Here is a 21,083-nt window from a genome sequence, read left to right as displayed (position 1 = left end):
ATGCACCAACCGGGCATTTGATAAATACGCCAGCCAGCTGACTGGAGAACAGAACAACTCTGTAAAGATAACAAATTGCATCGCTTTCCCTGGCCAGATTGATTACACATATTACTGTGGCCATTTCTTCCCTGCAACATTTTTCATTATAGAGAATATTAATGAGTTAACAAGGGCTCTATCTCTGTTTATCTCCTTTCCATTTTAACAAGTAATTCTGATGCTAATTGACAAATCTCTAGATTTATAATAACCTGACCATTGTGAAAATAGCAGTGTAGTATACACTACTTTTAAAAAATTCTCTGTGCAAAAAAAAAATGATTGAAATTTCTTGGTAAAAATTCAAAAATTCAAAAGCATATCAATAACAAATATTATCCATCTCTAGGTAGGAAGTTTTTTTAGGATTTTCAGGTCATAACTTTTTAATCAATCAGTCAATACATATTTATTTAGCCTCTGAAATGTTCGCTGTACTATGCTAGGCATCACTGGGGACAGAAAAAATACATTAAATTTTGCTTTTGGACCTCAAAGTACTTGAACCTTAACTGTGCTGAAAAAATATATATGCAGGTGAAAAGTTCATATGTCAGAGTAACACTATACATATTGTGAATGTCAAGTAATGTATGTATAATTTAAGATGTAATAAACTTGATAAGAATCATTTATATTATGTAGAATTTCTTGCAATAAGTTTGATTTTGGAGAATATATATGAAATATATTTATGTGCATATATGTGCTTATGATATACGTATAAAAATATTGCAGGAAAAAATGTCTAAGAAGATAAACACCCAAAAGTAACACTGGTTATCTCTGGGTGGTAAGGTTCTGAGTGGTTTTAAATGTTTGATTTATACCTTACTGTATTATGTGAATTTTTACAATTGTGCATGCAATGGCTTTAATTAAAAATATGAGGTGGTGAATTGCAGCTACCAAATGAGGGGGGAATATAAAGAGTAAGTGCAAAGATGTCTAAAGAAGAGGTGATAAGGAGGGCTGGAATATTCAGAAAAAGCTTCGCAGAGGAGGTTGGACCCGAGCTAGACTCTGAATGATGGGTAGACTGGGGGTGATGGAAGATGATGGAGGGCGCTCACAGCTGCACATAAAGAGTGTCTGTAAATCAGCACAAAGTAACCCCACACGCCGGCCACCACAAAAGTGAGTCACAGGCCCCTCAAAAACTAATACCCCAGAGCATCGCATTTACCCCTTGCTTCTTTTCTATTGCCATCTGAGCTCAGCATCTTGGTGACGTCCTGTGTTCTTAAGTCTAAGACTGATCTTTGGACTTGACCTTGAAATTGGCTTTTATTCTTGGCTTCTGCTCTTTCTCCAGGTCACTGACCCAAAGGCTCCTCTCTCAACCCACTTGAAGCAGCACACCTCACCACAACCAGCCCCAGAACCCATCACGCTGTGCTGGCATTAGCTAGCCCCTCAGTGGGGTCTGCCTAGTCCTCATCCGCCCCAGAGGAGAATGTGTTGAACTCCAGACACAGGCAATGGAATGACAAAGTTTGTAATGTACAAAGCATGTTTAGAGGTCAGGGTTCAGAGTTCACAGGATGGATTCATCTAGGGTAACTGAGGACAAAGCTGGATAACACTGTGAAAAACCTTGAAGGTAAGTGTATAATTTTTCTAATGTTACTGTAACAAACCACCACCTACATTACTAGCTTAAAACAATATAAATTCATTATGTTACTGTTCTGAAGGTTAGAAATCTGATAGGGGTGGGCTAAAATCAAGTCATTGTCAAGATTGTATTCCTTCTGGAAGTTGCAAAGAAGACTCTGTTTCCTTACCTTCCCAGCACCTGGAGGCCACCCACATTCCTTGGCTGGTAGCTCTTTTCTACCTTCAAAGCCCCCAGTGGCCAGTTGAGTCTTTTTCACATTAACTCACTCTGACTCTGACTGTTTTTTTGATTTTTTTTCCACTTTTAAGGACACTTGTGATTACAGTGGGCCCACCCAGACAATCCAGAAGAACCTCTCTGTCATAAAGTCAGCTGATTTTAACAACCTTAATTCCACCTGCTACATTCAATTTGTCTTTGCCATGTAACATAACGTGTTCAGTTTCTGGGCATTAGGGTGTGGACATCTGTGAGAGGGCATTAGCCTGCCTGACACAGGTAGATTAAAGATTTGAATGTTGTGAGAAAACAAACTGTGGTTACCAGGGGGAAGAGATGGGGGAAGGATAGATTAGGAGTTTGGGATTAACAGACACATATTACCATGTGTAAAATAGATAAACAACAAATACCTATTGTATAGCACAGGGAACTATATTCCATTTCTTGTAATGAGCTGCAATGGAAAAGAAACTTAAAAATACATATATATATATATATATATATATATATATATATATATATATATGTATGTATATGTATAACTGAATCATTTTGCTGAAAGCATGAAACTAACATTGTAAATCAATTACACTTCAATAAAAAATAAGAATTTAAAAAAAGGAGATTTGAATATTGTGCTCTAGATAATGGGGAACCTCTGAGAGTTCTTAATAAGTAACGATGTAAAAGGAAGATTAAGATGCATAAAATAGAGTTCGGCTTTTTCATCATCAGAAAATTAAGTTATTTCCCTGTTAAGTGATTAAATTCTAGATCATAGCATCAGGAGATTACGTCTACTTTTTGCAACTCCATTTCTGCAACGAAAGGAAATGGGGTCACAGAGACCTAAAGGTGGCAAACTGTATCCTAGGCGCGAATTATCTCATAAGGTCACTTCCTCCCAGGCCCAGATATTCTGTGTCCGTGCAGAAGGATGCTTTCATTGTGGCAGATGGCAGTAGATTTGACTCAACCAATCTCAATTCTCCATCATACTATTTCTCTCCATCTTCCTGTGACTTTCTGCCACCCGCCCCCCAGAATTAATTTCAGACAGGCCTTTGTAGTTTGGCTGACATTCAAAACTGTCACCTCCGTGCACACATTAACTCCAAGGCCTCTGTCATCCCTCACATTAAAATTCTATCACTCGGAGTCAGCACAGCTTGACTCAGCAAGCTAAGGGGCTGGTTCTGAGCAGGATGCAGTGACAGCAGGCTTCACCTGTGACAACTTCGGTCAATTTGACAGCAGTCAGACACCCTCCTTAGAACCGGTTGCAGCTCTTGTTGACCCAAGTGGAGAGGTCATCCTTCTGAGTAATTCTCTCCCCTTCCCTTGAGAAAGAAAGGCCAGAGGGTTACAAGACTGAGGCTGTGAATATTTTATGGTTAAATGACCACAACAGTGAAGGACAATTCGTAAATTCCACAATCTAGGTTTACATTCTAATTATGAAGGAGGATAACCATTAAGATGGACTCTTTAAAATGACAGCCCAAGAAAATGCACCCACAACATGGGTCGTGGGCTATTGGCAATTCCGTGTAGAATCCTCGTGTGGAAGATGATTTTAAAGTCACCCATTAAGTCTTCCTCATTTCACAAGTAATGCTCAGAGATGCACAGTTTCCAGTGGCCACACTACTGATTACCACCAAATGCTATTGATTACCGAAGTGACCCAGCCTCTCCCCATCGTTTCTTTCCATGACTGTCCCTTCTCTTTCAGTCTCCCATTTAGGTGGGTTGTGCATCTAGTACCACTGTCTGTGTTTGGAGACAAAAAAATTCATGATGATCATAGTTCAGGGATTCATTCACTCACCTGTTTAGACAAAGCCAAATTACACACAAAACAAATAAAAAATGACAATAAAGCATTCACTTCAAAGGTCACTCCTTCTATGAAGTCTTTTATTGGACTCTTCCCAACTCCCAGGAGAAATGAGTGTCTCACTCCAATGTGCCCTCACTGTAGTCTTTTTTTTTTTTTTCTTAATTTAATTTAATTTTGCAATATGTAAAATTACACTGTTTGAAAGTCAAAACCCCATAAGCATGCACTCAGACAACTCTCCTATCTATTCTTGTCTCTTCAACCCCATTTCCCCCGTCCCCCATAGGTGATCATTTCTGTTCATCTCTGGTTTACCCTTATCTTTGGATACCTCGATCCTAAGATCTGTACTCTTCAGTGACCTTTGGGAGACATACTTTTTCTCCTGTGAGACTGAAACTCTGTTGATAGCAGGAAGCATCTTTTATTTGTCATTAAAATGACAGTGCCTACCACAGGTTTGGTATACAATAGATTGCATTAAATATTTGTAGTATGTTGATGGAAAGCACCCGAGAACGCTCTATTCCACAGGCACAAACTCATTCCACTCAACTGGCTAGGATCCCCTTTTAAGTGACTGACTCAACCATAACGTCACCGTGTCTATCACTGGGGAGGGAAGTAACAGACAATGGCTATAGCAGACGGGACATCAGGCTTAGAGTCAGCAGAAGCAGAATGGAGCTTTGCCTCTTTCAGAAATGAGTCTGAGCTTGGGGAAGGTCACTTAAAATTCCTGAGCTTGCTTTATTATCTGTAACATTTGGTATAAAGCCCACTTCACCAGAGGTTTGCATAGATTAAATGAGATAATCTATGAAAAACAAAAAAGCTCTGTAAGTCTACTCCCCCTTTGTAATGATTGTAGACTGTCTAGTTTTTCATCTAATGAGTATGCTACTTTTTTTTTTTAGATAAAGTGTGGGCTGCTTTGAACTCTTTTGCCTCATGGAATGCTCCTTAACCACAAGAGCAGATTACCCGTAAAAACTGTCCTCAGAGCTGTCTCTAACTGCCTTCTACCTTGATTCTTTCTCTAATATGGACTTCAAGCAGAAGATGTCACAAAATCACTATTGGAGGGGAAATTGGGATGGAGAGTCTAATATCATGGAGAAGGAACTAGGAAGTAAACAGAAGAAAATCAACAAGTTCAAGGACTGTTTTCTCAGACCTGCTCTTCTCCAGACACTGTGCAGCCACCTCAGATTTCCCAGACTTAATACCACTGAACCTGCTCTTGGGATGTCAGATTCCATCGGGAACCCGGTGTGTCAGCACGAGTCTGGCCAAATATTCAAATAAGCAGCAAAGACAGTGTTTAGGAGAAACTGCGGTGTGAAACAGTGTAAGGTGTAGACGCAGGGGACTCCATCCCAACAAGACAGATCTCCTCTGTCACACGGCAGCTAGTTGCCGAGAGAGGGTCACCATCAAAGCCATGAAAGCAGTGGGAAGTTTTCTCTTCTTTGATAACAACAGCTCATATTTCTATAGCATTTCAAAATTCACAGAAAAATTTCATGCACATTATTTCATCTGAGCCTTTCTTCACCCTTGTGCATGCTATTTTCCCCATGCTGTAGCTGATGAAACAGAAGTTCAGGAAGCTTTAGGGATTTAATGAAGCTCATATAATCCTTAAGCAACAGAACTCAGATCCATGTGCAGCTATGCTGGTGCCAAGTTTGAGGCTTTAGACTCAAAGCTACAGAGACAGGAGATCACAGACCTGTCTTGTGATACTTACCGCTCTCTGACCCACTGGACACCCTTTTTCCTTCAGGTTTTGTGCTCTGCTATGTCCGTTGCCTGAACTTCTCTATCCAGCCCCTCTGGCGTGTATGAATCCTAGCTAGTCCAAGGCCACTTTGTAAAAACAATTACGATTTTTCAAAAAGTAATTGACTTAATTTTTTGGAGAAGTTTAGCTTTTCAGGAAAGTCGATCAGAAAGTACCGAGAGCTCCCACGTAACCCCTCTCCCATCCTCCCTGAACACAGTTTCCCCTATTACTTATGTCTTTATCATGTGGTGTATTTGTTACAACTGATGAACCAACATTGACACATTATTAACTGAAGTCCACAGTTTAAAATAGTGCTCTCTCTGCGGTACATTCTGTAGATCTTGACAAATGTATGATGATATATGTCCATCATTACTGTACCACAGTGAACACTTTCAATGCCTCAAAGTGCCCCATGTTCTACTTTTTTGTCCCTCCCTCTTTCCTCCAGAATCCCTTGCAGCCACTGCTCTTTTTGCTGCATCCGCAGTTTTGCCTTTCCCAGAATGTCGTAGAGTTGGAATCATAAAGTACGCAGATTTTCCAGACTGGCTTCTTTCTCTTAGAATTATATATTTGCAGTTTCTTCATGTGTTTTTCATGGCTTGATAGCCCACTTCTTTTTAGCACTGGGTAAGGTTTCATTGTATCACAGTTTGCTTATCTACCCACCTATTGAAGAACATTTTGGTTGCTTCAAGTTTTGGCAATTATGAATAAAGTTGCTATAAACATATGTGGGTGTACATACGTTTCCAACTCCTTTGTGTAAATACCGAGGAGCACGTATGCTGGATCATATGGTAAGAGTACATTTAGTTTTGTAAAAGAACTGCCAAACGGTCTTCCAAAGTGGTTGTACCATTTTGCGTTCCCGCCAGCAATGAATGAGCGTTCCCGTTGCTCCGCATCCTCAACCAGAATTTGGTGATTTCAGAGTTTTCAGTCTGGCCTTTGTAAGAGGTGTGTGGTAGCATCTTGTCATTGTTTTAATTTGCATTTCCCTGACGTCACATGATGTTGAGCAGCTTTTCATTTACTTATTTGCCATCTGTATATTTTTGGTGAGGTGTCTATTCATATCTTCCACCCATTTAAAAAATCTGGTTGTTTGTTTTCTTACTAGGGCCAAGGCACTTTTTCTTTTTTGAAATTTGCTATGACTGTCCCATCACTCATGAGTCTTACCCCTCTGAACACCCGTGGCTCACATCATTTGTACACTAATTATCTCTCATTTATTCTGACTGCCACTGGGACTTGACTTTACCATGCCTGTTACAGCCTACCTAACTTGCTAATAAGCCTCTTCAAGGAAGGAATCAGTGTTGCTCATCTTTGAACCATCTGTAATACCTAACAACATGTTTTGTACATTGTAGGCATTCAGAATAACCTGGAAAGTAGTTCAATTAAAAAGACTATTGTTTAATCAGAACAGGAGGGAGCTAAGTAGAGCAAATGAGGTATCAGGGCATCTGTGTTCTAGTTATTACTGTGAGAGAAACTTACTTCCTGGGCTTCAGTTTATTTGTTGTAAAATATCTGGTAGAAAGGGCAACCACTCCATGGCTATGAAATCACTCTGGAGGTTTGTGAAAGGAGAACTCATCTATACCATCCTAAAAATTTCACATCATTATCACCCTGATTAAATCTTATGCTTAACTATAGTCAAGGACCATTAGTCTGCAGGAGTTAGGACTTTAAACAATCCAGCCACCACTGAATTAACAAAATACCTTACTGGGTCAGAATATCTTGCCCTTAATAGAGGCTAGTGGAAAATAGAAGATTGGAAGCCACACTGTAGATATGAAACAAAAGACTCAAAAATAGTCCACTCTGGGGTTGCGCCAAGCCCAAGCGGAAAATAAGCCTATTTATTCAGTCAACAGCTTCATTCATTCATTCATTCATTCATTCCTCTCTAACTGAAAAGTGTAAAACTCAGAAATCTTTGTATTTAAGCAGGGTACGTGCATGTGAAAAATGAAAACTGCCAGGGTCTACAAATGAGGCTTTGTGAGGTCATGAGGTGAGCTGCAGTCAATAGATTCCAGATGTGTAAGTAGGTCTTTGTAATTTCTCTGGGTAAGGAAGGATCCTGGTAGGCAAGCCCAGACCTGAGAGAACAGAACAGCTGAGACAGGCTGTACCAAGAACCTTTTTCTGTTCTGAGTTAATTACATTATCCAAGGGGCTTATTTGATAAGAACACTTACTTATCCCAAGCCTTTAGATACATGTGAATTACAAAATACAAGGATAGCAAGGGAGGGAAGGAGGAGAGAAAAATAAAAAAAACAAATCAACAAATTCCAAGTGGTGCAGAATTTTTTTTAATCTTACAAATTTGTTTCAACACATGAAGTAAATTGGTAGCAGCTTTGGCAAATCTCTTGTATATGGAAAGGCTCCCAGAATGAACTCAAAGTACTGTTCTGTCTAAATTCCTCCATTAGCTATGTGGTTGTGGTTACACCACTGTGCATATTAAGTCTCTGAGCTCTCCTCTGGATAAGAAGTCTACTAAAGGGTTTCCTATCTCTACTAAAGGTTACTGAGAGAAATCAACTATTATTTATGTTTAACTATGTTAATTCCATAAAAGTATATAAAAATATGAGCCATTATCTCTATCAGCACTGGAAATTAATCTTAGAAGTTGGAATCTTATTAAGAATCAACTTGTTTACAGTGTTAACCTTAGAAATTCCAACCTAATATAAAAGCAGATGCTACTCATTTAATTTGTATTAAAAGAATAACAAAGGATTGACGGATTAAACTTTTAAAAATACATGTCATTTTGTGTCAATATTCTGATTATGCTCCTATACCAAGTGAAAAAAAATTAACTTTATTTCCAGGGCAATCCTGATGTATTTAATTGAGAAGAAATGTGTTCAATGTAAAACCATAATAATTCTGGGGGGCAAAAAAAGGCACTAAAATAACTGATACATTTTTAATAGCCACCCCCCCCCAAATCAACAATAGTTCAGACATCCAAGGTGCACTGCAGGCATGCCAGCCTCTGCATCCTGAATTTTAAATAAGCATCCTTGATATCCAGAGTTGGAGGGTTCTCTGTGAACCCTCAAAATAAGATTATTTGCATTTTGTTTTTCTTACAATTTTTCTACATGATAAATGTTGATGGTAGTACAGAGACTGTTTTACATTTAACATCCTTTCTTCTCAAGTAAATATGGTTAAGATTATCCTTGACGCTGGAAGACACAGATGACCCTGTGCGTTACTCAGCTTTCCCCAGGTTAAACAGCCCTCAGATTTCAGTGGCTAACAACAACAAAGGCTTCCTTCTCACTCACAGTACATGTTGGCGGCAGGCTGGCTTCTCCTCCCGGTCTTCTTTGTTCCAGAGTCTGGAGTAAGAGAACAGCCCCTCTCTGCTCAAGGCAGCGGGTAAGAGCAAGAAGGCTGCCCAGAACCCTGTAATGACTGCTCGAAACGCATTTCCTTGGCCAAACCTGGACTTAAAACAGATCATTTGGTCAAGCCTGATATCCATGAGGGGTAAACTCCCTGCCCTCACCTCCCCTCCCTCCCCACCAAGGAAGGTACAGAGTGCTTTATAAGCCCGCTAGAGGAAACGGGAAGGGAGTAATTAGGAACAATAATACAACCCACCATACCACCTTTTATAGAAAGATATGTATCTCTTGATAGGGGAGAGATTATACTTGGCTTATGTTGAACACAGTCTATGAAATTGTGGGCAATTATGACAGATTTCTTCGTCTTCATCTTCCTCTTCCACTTCTTCCTCTTCTTCCTCCTCCTCTCCCCCCTCCCCTCCCCCTTCCTCCTCTTCTTCCTCTTCCTCTTCTCCTTCTTCTCCTCCTCCTCCTCCTTCTTTTCATTCTTTCTTTCTTTCTAAATGTTCAAGTACCCAGGAATTGCTCCAAATGATTCACCCTTCATTCTGAAATCCAGGTAAGGCTGTGCTTGCCTAAGGATTCCTGAAGTTGAATAAAGCTATGTGATGTTGAGTGGGAGATAGGAGCTGATCATTGGTTTGAATATATATTTATCACAGAATTACAATCTTTTGTGTCTGTAAATATAGAACAAATAGAAGATATCAGTGGATTGATCAAGAATTTTCACATTGAATGTTTATAGGACTTGCATGGGGATCATATTAAACAGATTCTGGTTGCATGGATATAAGTTTAAGCCAATGAATCTTTATTTTCTAACAAGAGATGCTGATGCTCCTGGTCCAGGGACACCACACTGAGTAGCAGTGGACAATAGAATTCCTGAACTTCTTTCAAACTCAGATACTCTCTTCAAGTTTCTTCAATGAGTTTCCCACATCCATGTGTCTTAAACAAAGGTACATACAAATTGTGCACAATTTATGGTGGTCAAACTTTTATTAAACTGCTTCTTAATGGAAAGGAGAAAGTTTTACCCATCTTTGTGTCCTTCATAACCAACAGCAATAAGCCATAAGGATAACTGATACTATACAGCAGTTTGGATAGGTGAATGCTAAGCTCAGATGGAGAGAGAGAAATGGATGGCAGAATGGAACTATGGAGACTTTATGAAAATCAAAGGAAACATCCTTCCGAAAGAGAGGGCCTTGTTCTCTTTATGGGTCCCCTGCTCATTGGGATTGTATGGTTTTTTGCTAAACTGTTACTTATATTTCAACACACATCTTTGCCTCAGGGACGTCCCATGATTAAGATTTAGCATCTCAGTCTTAAAAATGGGCTTTATTTACGAGGAAAGCAAGGCCATTCAACTCCAATTAACCACACAATTCTTGTGTAAAAAACAACCTTAAACTTTTAGACTATTTAAAGAAAAGCAAAGTCCCCACCCTTACTTTTTCATAAAACAGAATTGTCCTGACAGCGCTTTCCTGTTCTTTTGAGTCAATAAGGCTCAAAGAGCTTAAAAATAGATGATGGTTTTACATTTATCATTTGAACAAACATGGGAAATTCGGAAACAGTTGCCATGGAATTCCGGGAATAATTTTTCCATCCCCACAGTTGGCAAAATGGTTCTTAGGGAATGGTAAACTACAGAAATGCACACACTGGGGATGTCTTGGCATCCAGCCTCCTAAGACATATGTCATTTGAGGCCAGTCTCATTGAGAGGGCACACTAGTGGTTGCAAAAATGCTGCTAAGAGGCACAGTGATGCTTATGAGCTCAGTGAAACTTTCTCTCCCGGGGCACTGATGATTCTAAGACACCACCAGAACTTTATTTTCCACTCATGCCCTTTCCTCCTATTGTATGTTGGCAAGAGGTAGGGAGTTGAGGGTTTAAGGAATAAACTGATATAGAAAAGGGAAAGGTACTAAATAGACCACTGAAGAAAATGCATAGATTTGGGTTGTAATTTCAGGCAGAGAAATAATTATCTGTGTGGCTGTGAACAGCTTTTCTGCTCTTTTTCTCTCTGTTCGTCTTTGCTTTCCTGAGGCTTTAATCATAAAGATGAGATCACTAAGCAACATTTAACCTAACTCCTGGTTTTTGCTTTGCTGAATATATACAATACCTTGTCCAACCTGTTGATCCCTTTCCCGGATTAAAAAGAGTAAGAATGAAGAATTAAGTAATTAAAGAATGACTGACTCTCTACCCCAGCGTCCCCCTTAGCAATTTGCAGGTGGACCATGGGCAAGACAGTATCTCAAAGAAGATCAGGAGAAATCAGTGGGTCTTCACACAGCAAAAAAGTGATGAAGAATCTGACCTCCTACCTTAATAATTATCTGAGATTGTTTCCCCCTTTTCCCTTTAAAAATTGTCATGGCTTAGCAGAATCTTTGGTGTTGGTCTCTGGACATGAGTCCACCTTCTCCCCAGATTGCTGGCTTTTCTGAATAAAGCACCTTTCCTTGCCACTGACACTTCCCTCTCCATTACTAGCTTTTGAGCAGTGAGCAGGCAAACCTGAGCTCAGTAACATGACCTTGAGTAACTTACACAGCATGACAGGGGTCATTTTCCTTATCTGTAAAACAAGAGAATTAGGCAGGAATTCTAAGGACCTCTTCCAGTGTTAAACTTCCAACAGGAAAAGCAGTAACAACGATTTCATTGATAGCTACATGGAAGGATTTCATACATAAGCATAGTCTACATAATGTGTGAGGTTTGGCCCACATACAAATAGAGACAAACTAGACAGAGAGAAGGAAAAATAGAGACCTGTCGTAGGAAGAGACTAGAACTGGAAGTCAGAAGACTTACTTCATTTATTTATCATTTATTCATCCACCATTCACTTATTCAGAACTATTCACTGAGAGCCAATCATTTCCCAGTCCCTATACTAAGGAGTTGAATGTGACAGTGAAAAAGATAGACTTTCCTGTCCTTTTGGAATTTATATTCTCCTGGGAAAGACAGGTAAGATATAACTAAATGAATAAAGGAACGAGATAACTGAAGATTGTTATAAATGTCACAGAGCAAATGAAAGCAAAAATTAATGAAGTAGAAAAGAGAAAAATAGCCATATCAATAAGGAAATATTAGATTGCAAATACAAAACAAAAATAATCACTAGCTAATCTAATCCAGAAAAAAAGTTCTTTGCCTGAATTGAGTTTTTTGCATAAGAATCAGAGAATGTTTTGTGTTATTACTACTTTGTGTAATTTGTTGCATTTTTTTATGACCCAGTATGTGGACAATTGGTGAACTTTCATAAATATCCAATGTGCAGTAGGAAGGAAGATTTATTCTCTATTATCAGGGTGCAGATAGTTCCGTCTTATTTATTATGTTGCTTGTGCCCTCTTTATCCTTACTTATTTTTATCCCTCTTACCTCTCTGTCTGAGCGTGATGTTCCAAAGTCTCCTAATGTTTGTTTGCTTCTGTCTCATTGTATTTCCTGTCATATCGCTTTAGGAAGCTGGCTGATATGCAGAAAGTTTCTATCTTATCTTTTCTGTGAGTTGTGGCTTTGCCTTTACAAAGTTGTCTTCTTTGTCTCATCTCTTTATGTCCTGAATTCTACCTTATCGGATGGTAAGATCACAGTCCTGCTTTCATTTGCTTTGCATTTGCCTTTGTTCAGTTCTTTGCTTTTCCACATTCCTCACTACTTTGTTTTAGTTGTACCTGGCGAATCCTGCAGAGAGTTGGTTTTGCTTTGTGAGCCAATTTGAATTTTTTTTTTTAACCCAGGAGTTAAGCTAATTTACATTCACTGATGATAATATATTTCATTTCAACTTCATCAATTATTTTCCTACGTTCATCATATACTTTTGTTCTAAAGTGACTTGAACTGTGTGATCTCCATTTTTTCCCTTTTTTTTTTAAATTTGTATTTTGTTTTATGTTCCTTTTGTTATTTAAGAAGGCTTGTTTTCATGACCAAGTTGTCACCTCATACTAATGCCTTTATGTAATAGCCAGAATCTCTTTTTTTTCCTTGCTTAGTTTTGACTACTCCACCTGTCAGGGTTAAATGATAGTCTCTGATTCTACTCTGCCTCATTCTCCTCTCTCCTCTGCTTTCCCTACTTACTTTCTCAATCAGTTGTAAATTAAAGTTTGTAAAGTTCTTTATGTTAAACTGCAAGGCAAGATATGGGTGATTTTACTTGCTCCCCTTGTTCATCTGTATTTTCTGTTTGCTTTTTGAGGCTGTGTGGAGGGATTCTAATTTAGGCTGCAGCCATTATCCTGTGGACCTGGAAGCTTCTCATAGATTTTTATGAGAATTAAATGAGCTAATCTATGCGAAAGTAAAGATCGCTGATTACCCTTAGGTTCAAAGACTTCAGCAACTTGTTTTCTTGCATTTAGAGATAACACATTTTTTTTTCTAGCTACTGTCTATTAACCCTTTTATTGGGAAGGATTTTGCCATCTTCCACTTCCTAACATGTCTTCTTTGCTATGTAGAAATCTTCTGATTTCATGGGTAGAAAGATGCAAGAGGTTCAGGGCAGGGTGACAGCTCCATGGGTTTCCTTGAAGACAGCAGGAAGAAGCGAAGAAGCTAGAAGAGAACGCACCAAAGAGGAAGTTGAATTGATTTTTAAAAAAAGAAAATAGAGAGGAAATAAATGGTCAGTTCTCTTGTGTTCTACTCAGATTTGTTCCAGCTACAGGCAAGGCTGAATAGTCCACTGATTTTCAATGCACCAACTAGCCTTTTGAGCAATAGCTATATTTAGTTAACTTAGTCTTTCAGGAAGGCATTGCACTTGAACTCTAAGGAATAACAATACATGATATATAGTCAGTGACCTCAGTGAAGGTTTAAAATATATGAGAAAAAAAGCACTGGTTTAACATCATGTTCACAACAGCCAAAGAACTTGGACTTTTCGCCATCTGCATTTTAAACCTGATAAACAATGAAGATTCAGATTCAGATTCAGAGAGGTTGAACAAATGGTTGAAAGTCACATAATTTCAGAAGGACAGAGCAGTGACTTGATTCAAAGGTTTTTTTTTGCTCCAGTCGCACCCACTATAATGTAATTTAAGAAGATGAAGACGGGCAAGAAGAGTGGCTGTAATAGATACATTCTACATGCTTAGAAGATGAGAAAGCTACTTGTGGTTGGAGTGATCTGAACAGACATTTCAGTAAACGTTGGATGTGTAGATTCCTCTCCAGTGCAGGGCAGTGTCTGTATGTTTGTAACTCCAGAAGCTGGCTGGACCAGCAGCGGAGGGGATACTTAAGTCCTCCTCTGCTCTGTGACTTAACCAGAAGTGGCTCTTCCTTCTTAAAAAAAGAAAAGAAACCCTGTCTTTGCACAGAGACCTGCAGGCGGGAGCCCCTTTTAAATTACAGATTGTAATTAATATTATCACTGGGTCCTGAGAGGGGAGCTTGATTGAGAGTGCAGGAATAGAGGGTGACAAGATACAGATTGCCTGTTATCTGATCAGGAGGGCTAGTGTTTGAATTCACTTGGAGGAATAAAGAAGGTCTATGCACTGATCCTTTGAGCCAGATAAACACCAGCAGGGTGTGAAGTGGTCTTGGAATGACCTAAGGCTGAATCTGTTATGAGAACAGGGAGGTTATAAATATCCGAGCAGCAGGGGATGGAAATGGTTCTAATGGAATTAGATGAGATTATTGACAGGACCTGGTTCTGGAAGTGTGTCTCTTCAACTCTCCAGCGGTATGATTCCTGTTAAACCCATTATTTGAAATTGAGAAGGGGGAGAAGAGAACTTAGGAATGACAAAGAAAAGTTGGTCAGTCCAAAATTCAAGCAAATCTCAAGTAAGCTCCATTTTTGCCTCCAGGTTTAGAGCAACATCACAGAATATTAAGGCAGAAAGGCCACAGAGGAAAATGACTCCATCATTTTCATTTTGTAGATGAGGAAACAGAATTCTCATGCTGAACCCCTGCAATACTCTCCCCCAAATAAAATCAGAACACTTGGCCCAGTGACTTAATTGAAACCAGACTCCAAATCTATTAAAGGCCATTCTTTTCAGTGTAGCTCTTTGTGGATTACTCCAAAGTGGAAGATAAGAGATGGGGAGAAAAAGCTCAGAGCACCAGAAATAGCTGCATTTGAATCTCACCATCATTACCTATTTTGAGCTGTGTGATTGTGGGGGAAATCACTTATCTACCTTGAGCATCGTTCTTTCACTCATAAAGTCTAGATAGTAATCCTTAGCTTGTAGAAAAAGGTAAGAGGAAGGAGTTATCAGCTCTGGTTGGAGAAGGTCGCAGAAACAGTGTATTTTAATCCGTTCATCGAAGACGGGTTGAGGCATTGAGAAAGGAAAGGGGCAGTAGAAAATGGAAGTTTCAGGCAGAGAAAATTCAGAAGCAGTCATGACAGAGAAAATACAAGGCCTTGGGAGATAGTACCCTGAGGTTGAGATTTCTGTGCCATAATAGGAAGTTTAGACTTTATCTGGTGGTAGTAGCAAGAAGAGGAGGAGGGGGAGAAATAGAAAAGCATTTATTGAGTGCACGTTACAGATAAGGCACTGTTCTAAGAATTGCACATTTATCGTTACGTTTAATCCTTACAATAACGCTGTCAGGTAGGTACTCTGGTCTTCCGTTGTGCAGATGAGAAAACTGAGACACAGAAAGGTTACTTGCCCAAGGTCATATAAAGAGCAAGTTCAGAATCTGATTATTTATTTTCTCCCTATTGTCTTTCTTTAAAAATCAGTTTATCTTCCTCTTTGGTGCATTCTCTTCTAGCTTCTTCGCTTCTTCCTGCTGTCTTCAAGGAAACCCATGGAGCTGTCACCCTGCCCTGAACCTCTTGCATCTTTCTACCATGAAATCAGAAGATTTCTACATAGCAAAGAAGACATGTTAGGAAGCAGAAGATGGCAAAATCCTTCCCAATAAAAGGAAATTGTAATATTTATTACAAATATATACATATATATTACATATATATATGTAAAAGAAAGCATGAATTTGAAAAAAAGAAAGCCTGGTCCTGGGGACAGGTGGAGGAAGCAATGAGGAATTCATTATAATAATCCAGGCAAGAAATAATGGCAGTTAGAACAAATGCAGTGGAGGTGAAAATGATGAGATGAATGAGTGACAGAGATATACTTAGGAGATAAACTTGACAGACGTGATAATGAAAAGTGAGAAAGATAGCCATCAAAGATTACTGCGAGAGAAGGAAACTGGGTGGATGGTTATGACAATGTAAACCCATAAGGGTAGTAATATTTTAAAACAGTTGTTTGCAAACCTTTAATTTGAAAGGAAACCAGCGTCTCTCAACTGAGTGACCTCAAATCCCAAGGGCAAAGAAGTCTACAAAAATAAACAAGTGATGTTTTCCCACAGACTAAAAGACTATGCAAATAGAGAAGGAAATAATCCACCTTTGCAATGCTGGCATTTTACAATTACAGATTAGAGACAAGGAGGGAGTGTGGTGGTGATGGACAGGTATTTGGAGTCTGGATTAAAAATAATATGTCCGAGGATGTTGTCCTTTTCTGTGCACATGTATGCCCGCACTTACATGCTACACTGGGACAGAAGTCAAACAAGAATGTCAAAATGTTCACCACCAGATAATATTCATAAATGCATACTTTCCCCCATTAAATATTGTCTCTTGCATGTTAATCTCCAGTCAGTGTTAAAGAAACACAGTGATAAATCATTTCATTTTCTTAGAAAAAATTCTTAATGTCACTGTCATCTGTGGAATATTATACAGTCAGTAAAAATACGGCTTTTGAAAAAACAGATGATAATGTTAAGAAATGTTTCTTGATTAATTAAATTTAAAAATATACAAAATGGCACACATAGTCTACAAAATTCATGACCAATACCCCTCAAACTGTCAAGATCATCAAAAACAAGAAACATCTGAGAAAATGTCACAGTCAAGAGGAGCCTAAATGAAACAGAGTACCCTGGATGGAATCCTGGAACAGAAAAAGACACCAAGTGAAAGAGCATGCAAACATTTATTTCTATGCAAGTTTCTAAGTGTCTGAAAGTTTAACAGAGTCCTGAATTTTCATACAATGTCTCCTTAAAGTTGTATAATTTGAAATATCACATGTTGAAGTCTTTCAGAAAAACACATTAGAGGTCTGTTTAAAGGTATGCAAAGGAGCTTCTATTTTCTGCTATATTTTAACGCAGAATTTGACCACCACCCACTCCCCACCACCACCACCAAGTGCTGACTGGCTCCCTGGGCAGACAAAGAATGTGCTCAAGATGCTAGCATAGCAGAGCATAGAACCATTTCTTTGAAAGAAGATAATGTTTGATATTTACCAAACTTACTATGGTGAGGTGCTATTTAGATTGTGAAATAGTTTGAACCACGTGGAATTGCCAATATTTGATTGGTTTTGACCTGAAAAAGAAAAATGTAACTTCATATGATTCAATCTAGTGCCTTTAAGGAACGGGCAGCCTTATCTGTCTTTTGCTGGGGCATTCAAAGTGTCCAACCCAGGCTCTTAACAGGCAGGCTCTTAATATGAGAGCCCAACCCTGTGAAATGTCTGCAGGGTGTTTGTTTCTACCCCCTCCTCTCATCTCACCCAATCCCTGCCTCTCACCCTGACATAAGTAACCTAACTCTGGCTATACCTGGAGGCCAATGCAAACCTGGTGACCCTTCAAACTCATCAAGAACCCAAGCAAAGGCCAAACAGGTTTTGTGGAAAGATTTTTGAAAATTAGGAAAATCTCCATCCTCAGGGGACTCTCTAGGACCGGAGTTCTGTTGTGGGACCAGGTCCTACGACTTGGCATGACATTTCCCAAGGGAGCTGAGAGTTTGAGGAGACAGTGAGGAAACACTGGGAGTGAGGGTCTGGAAAAAGTATTTAGTTTGTTAAAAAGGCTCACGCGCCCTGCAGTTGACCTGCATTGCAGAGTCCTTAGTAATAAGGCAGTATTTTATCCCTGCTTCCTCCCTCTCTCCTCCCCTCTTCCCCCTCCTTCCAACTCCTGATTTTTGTTTTTTTTTCCTTTCTTACTTTTTTTTTTTTTTTTTTTTTTTTTTTCCTGGAGTAGCAGCCGCAGAGCATGGGGTGAAAAGTCTCTGGAAGGACAAGTTGACAGATAGCATTTGGGTCGCTGGGTCACTGAAAGGCGTCGTGATCTGGGCTCAGACGGAGCGATTTCCTCGGTGATTTTAATCTTTCGTCTGTTCACACGTCATGCCACCTGGACATAATGCAGAGAAATCTGGAGGTTTAACAAACCCTTCCGCTTGCCCCAAGAGCTCCCTTGAAAAAAAAAAAAAAAAAGGAGGGGGATGGTAGGAAAGAGAGAGTTAACTCTCTCCCTGCCTTCCCCATCAAGAGCAGAAGACCTAGAAGTGGGAGAGACCTCCCTGGCAATTAATAAGCTCAGGCCTTTGTCTGAGTAAGGAAGCCTTCATCTTTATGGAGACTGTAAATAATAGAACAAGCTGCCCCTTTTACTGCCTTAGACACATATAAGTGGCAGCTTTATCCTTTTTCGTTGACCCTCTGTCCAGGTTTTGATTTACTTTCAAATTTCTTGTCTTAGATTCTTGGAAAATATTTATTTTGGTGGTTGGGGGTGGGGGTGGGGTGGAGGGTGCAGGCAGTGGGAGAAAGGATGGAGAGAAAGAGAGAGATCCATGAAGGGGAATATTAATATCTTTCTTGTGACTGTGGCCAGACAGTCTGCTTTTCTTATTCCCCCATAAGGTTCTGAGCTATTTCTGACCAAGGGTGTTAAAGCAGAAAATTAATGGATTTCAGCAAAGTAGATGCTGACGTTCCAGAGAAATGTTTCTGCTTAACTTGTTGGAAATGTGTCTCAGGTCATGCTTGACAGAGGTGGGGAGAGAAAAAGTAGCCAAGGGCCTGCCAAGAAGATGCTCCTTCAGGTTTCTTCCCTCTGGACAAACGGTGGAAAGAGACAAAGACCCAAGCCTCGTTGTTTTTTCCACAGAATGTGCATCATACTTCTGTGAAAGCACTTAATCAAACTTTATCATGGTTATCTGCTCAAATGTCACCACCAGACTAGAAACTCCACAGAAGCAGTGACTGTATCCTTTGAATCTAAGTGCCTGAAATAGAGTGGTTTAATTATTTGATGATTTATTTATCAAACATGGTCAGAGTCCTTACTAGTGCCAGGTACAGAGCTAGCCAATCAGGATACAGTGAAAAATAAGGGAGGGTCCCTTTTCTCAAGTTACTCAAAATCTGGAAGGGAAGGGAGACAGATATACAAAGATAACATTTGTAGTAAAATATTACAGATGATGCCCTGAATGTATAGGATTTGATGGGCGAAAGAATTAAGGAGGGCTCCATTCTACTGGGAAGAGAAAGGAAGAATCAATAACTATGTACAAAATAGATGAAAAACAAATTTCTTCTATATAACATGGGGAACTGTATTCAATATCTTGTAGTAACCTATAATGAAAAAGAATATGAAAACAAATATATGTTCGTATATGTATGATTGGCATGTTACGCTGTACACCAGAAATTGACACCTTGTAACTGACTATACTTCAATAAAAAAAAAAGACATCACACATGAAATGACTGTAGAGGTAAAAACCAGGAGACATGCAGGCCAGTTAAGACACTATCTCAACACCCTTTGGGAGAAATACTGGGGTCTGATATAAGGACACTACTGGGGGGCAGAGAGGAGGAGACAACGTTAAGAGATGAGAGGAGGTGATTCCACAAAACTGAGTGACCACCAAGATGAAGTATCAGAAAGGAAGCGGAGAGGATGACCTCTAGGTGTCTGGCACTAGCGCTTGGGTCATTAATACCACGGTTTTCCAATGTAAGAGAGAAAGGAGGTCACGATGCCCCAGTCACCTAGAGGCCATAATATTTTGACAGCGTTTGCTAATCCCAATAACCAGTTTAACAGTGTTTGTTTGCTCAGATGATCCCAGTTGCCTTGGCTTCCAGTAGACACAGCTTGCCCCGTTGCCATGAACCTTGGAACAACACCGTTTACTTGTGCCAAAGTACAATGGAAACATCATAGGCAGGGAAGCTGGAAACCTGGATTGAGTTCTGGCTCTGAAACTCTCGAGTCTCCACTTACTCCCTTTTACACGGGGGCTGAAAGCTACTCCCCTGCCTACTTCATTAGCACTGAGTGAGATTATGCGTCTAAAAGCTCCATAAACATAGGAAACAAGACAGAACAAATCCACAAGCCCTTCTCACCCGGGAATTTGGAGGGGTTCTTTGGCCTTTTAACCAGACTTGAGGTCACTGATAGGAAACCGATGAAAATTAAAATCATGCACTGCCTCACAGTTAGCAGGTCTGACTTATGAGGATGAAACGTCTCTGAGAAGGATACTTGCCAAGTGGCACTTGCTCGAAGGAAAATATTCTGTCAGATCCACCTAGTGTGGGCTCCAGATTGCTGAGCTTTCAGGAAGCCTGTATATCAGGGGAAAACCCCAGCCGATGCCTCAGTCTAGTGGCCCCAAGTGGCACAGGTGTTAGCCCTCCGTCTTGGCCAAGTTCCTGTCTGGGTAATTCCATTAGGCTGACTACCATCTTCACTTCACCTTCGTTGGGAACACTGTCCTTTCCTTCCTGTCTTGGAAATTACCACTGGCAGGAGAGTATCTGTTGATATTTTGCATGTTCAGAGTGGAAGTTCCCTGCCTCGGGATGAGGACATTTTTCTTGTGAGACCAACTTCCGGGTGGCTTATTCTTAGAATTTAGCCCTGAGACCTTTTCTCACTAACCAGTTAAATTAGACAATGATACACTGTGAGAGCTATTTGGAAAGTCTTGGTCATTGGCAAAGGATTGCTGGTGATCAGGAAGATAATGTAGATGTGTGAAGTGGTCTGTGGGGTCTAAAAAAAAAATGAGAGTGACAAAGACTGGAGAGTGCATTTGACAGCTAAACTCAGCCACATTTTAAAAAGGGAACATTGTACACAAGGGTTCCTTTTTCTCCACATTCTCGCTAACATTTGTAATCTCTCGTCTTTTTGATAATAGCCATTCCAACAAGTCTGAGATGACATCAGATTTTGATTTGCATTTCCCTG

At 39.7% G+C, this 21,083-nt stretch overlaps 1 long non-coding RNA gene across 1 annotated transcript in view; it reads right to left on the bottom strand.

Annotated features, from left to right (window-relative positions):
• Window positions 1-16,948: 16,948 nt before the first annotated feature.
• Window positions 16,949-21,083, bottom strand: part of LOC116148090 (uncharacterized) — a 76,829-nt gene continuing 72,694 nt past the window's right edge. Inside the window, exon 3 of the long non-coding RNA XR_004131560.2 lies at window positions 16,949-18,215. This is a non-coding gene — a long non-coding RNA (uncharacterized LOC116148090). The remainder of the gene's footprint in view (window positions 18,216-21,083) is intronic.

This window comes from Camelus dromedarius, chromosome 23, assembly GCF_036321535.1.
Source record: "Camelus dromedarius isolate mCamDro1 chromosome 23, mCamDro1.pat, whole genome shotgun sequence".
Lineage (NCBI taxonomy): Eukaryota > Metazoa > Chordata > Mammalia > Artiodactyla > Camelidae > Camelus > Camelus dromedarius.
Note: the sequence above shows the minus strand (reverse complement) of the source record. Positions and strands in the feature narration are given on the sequence as shown.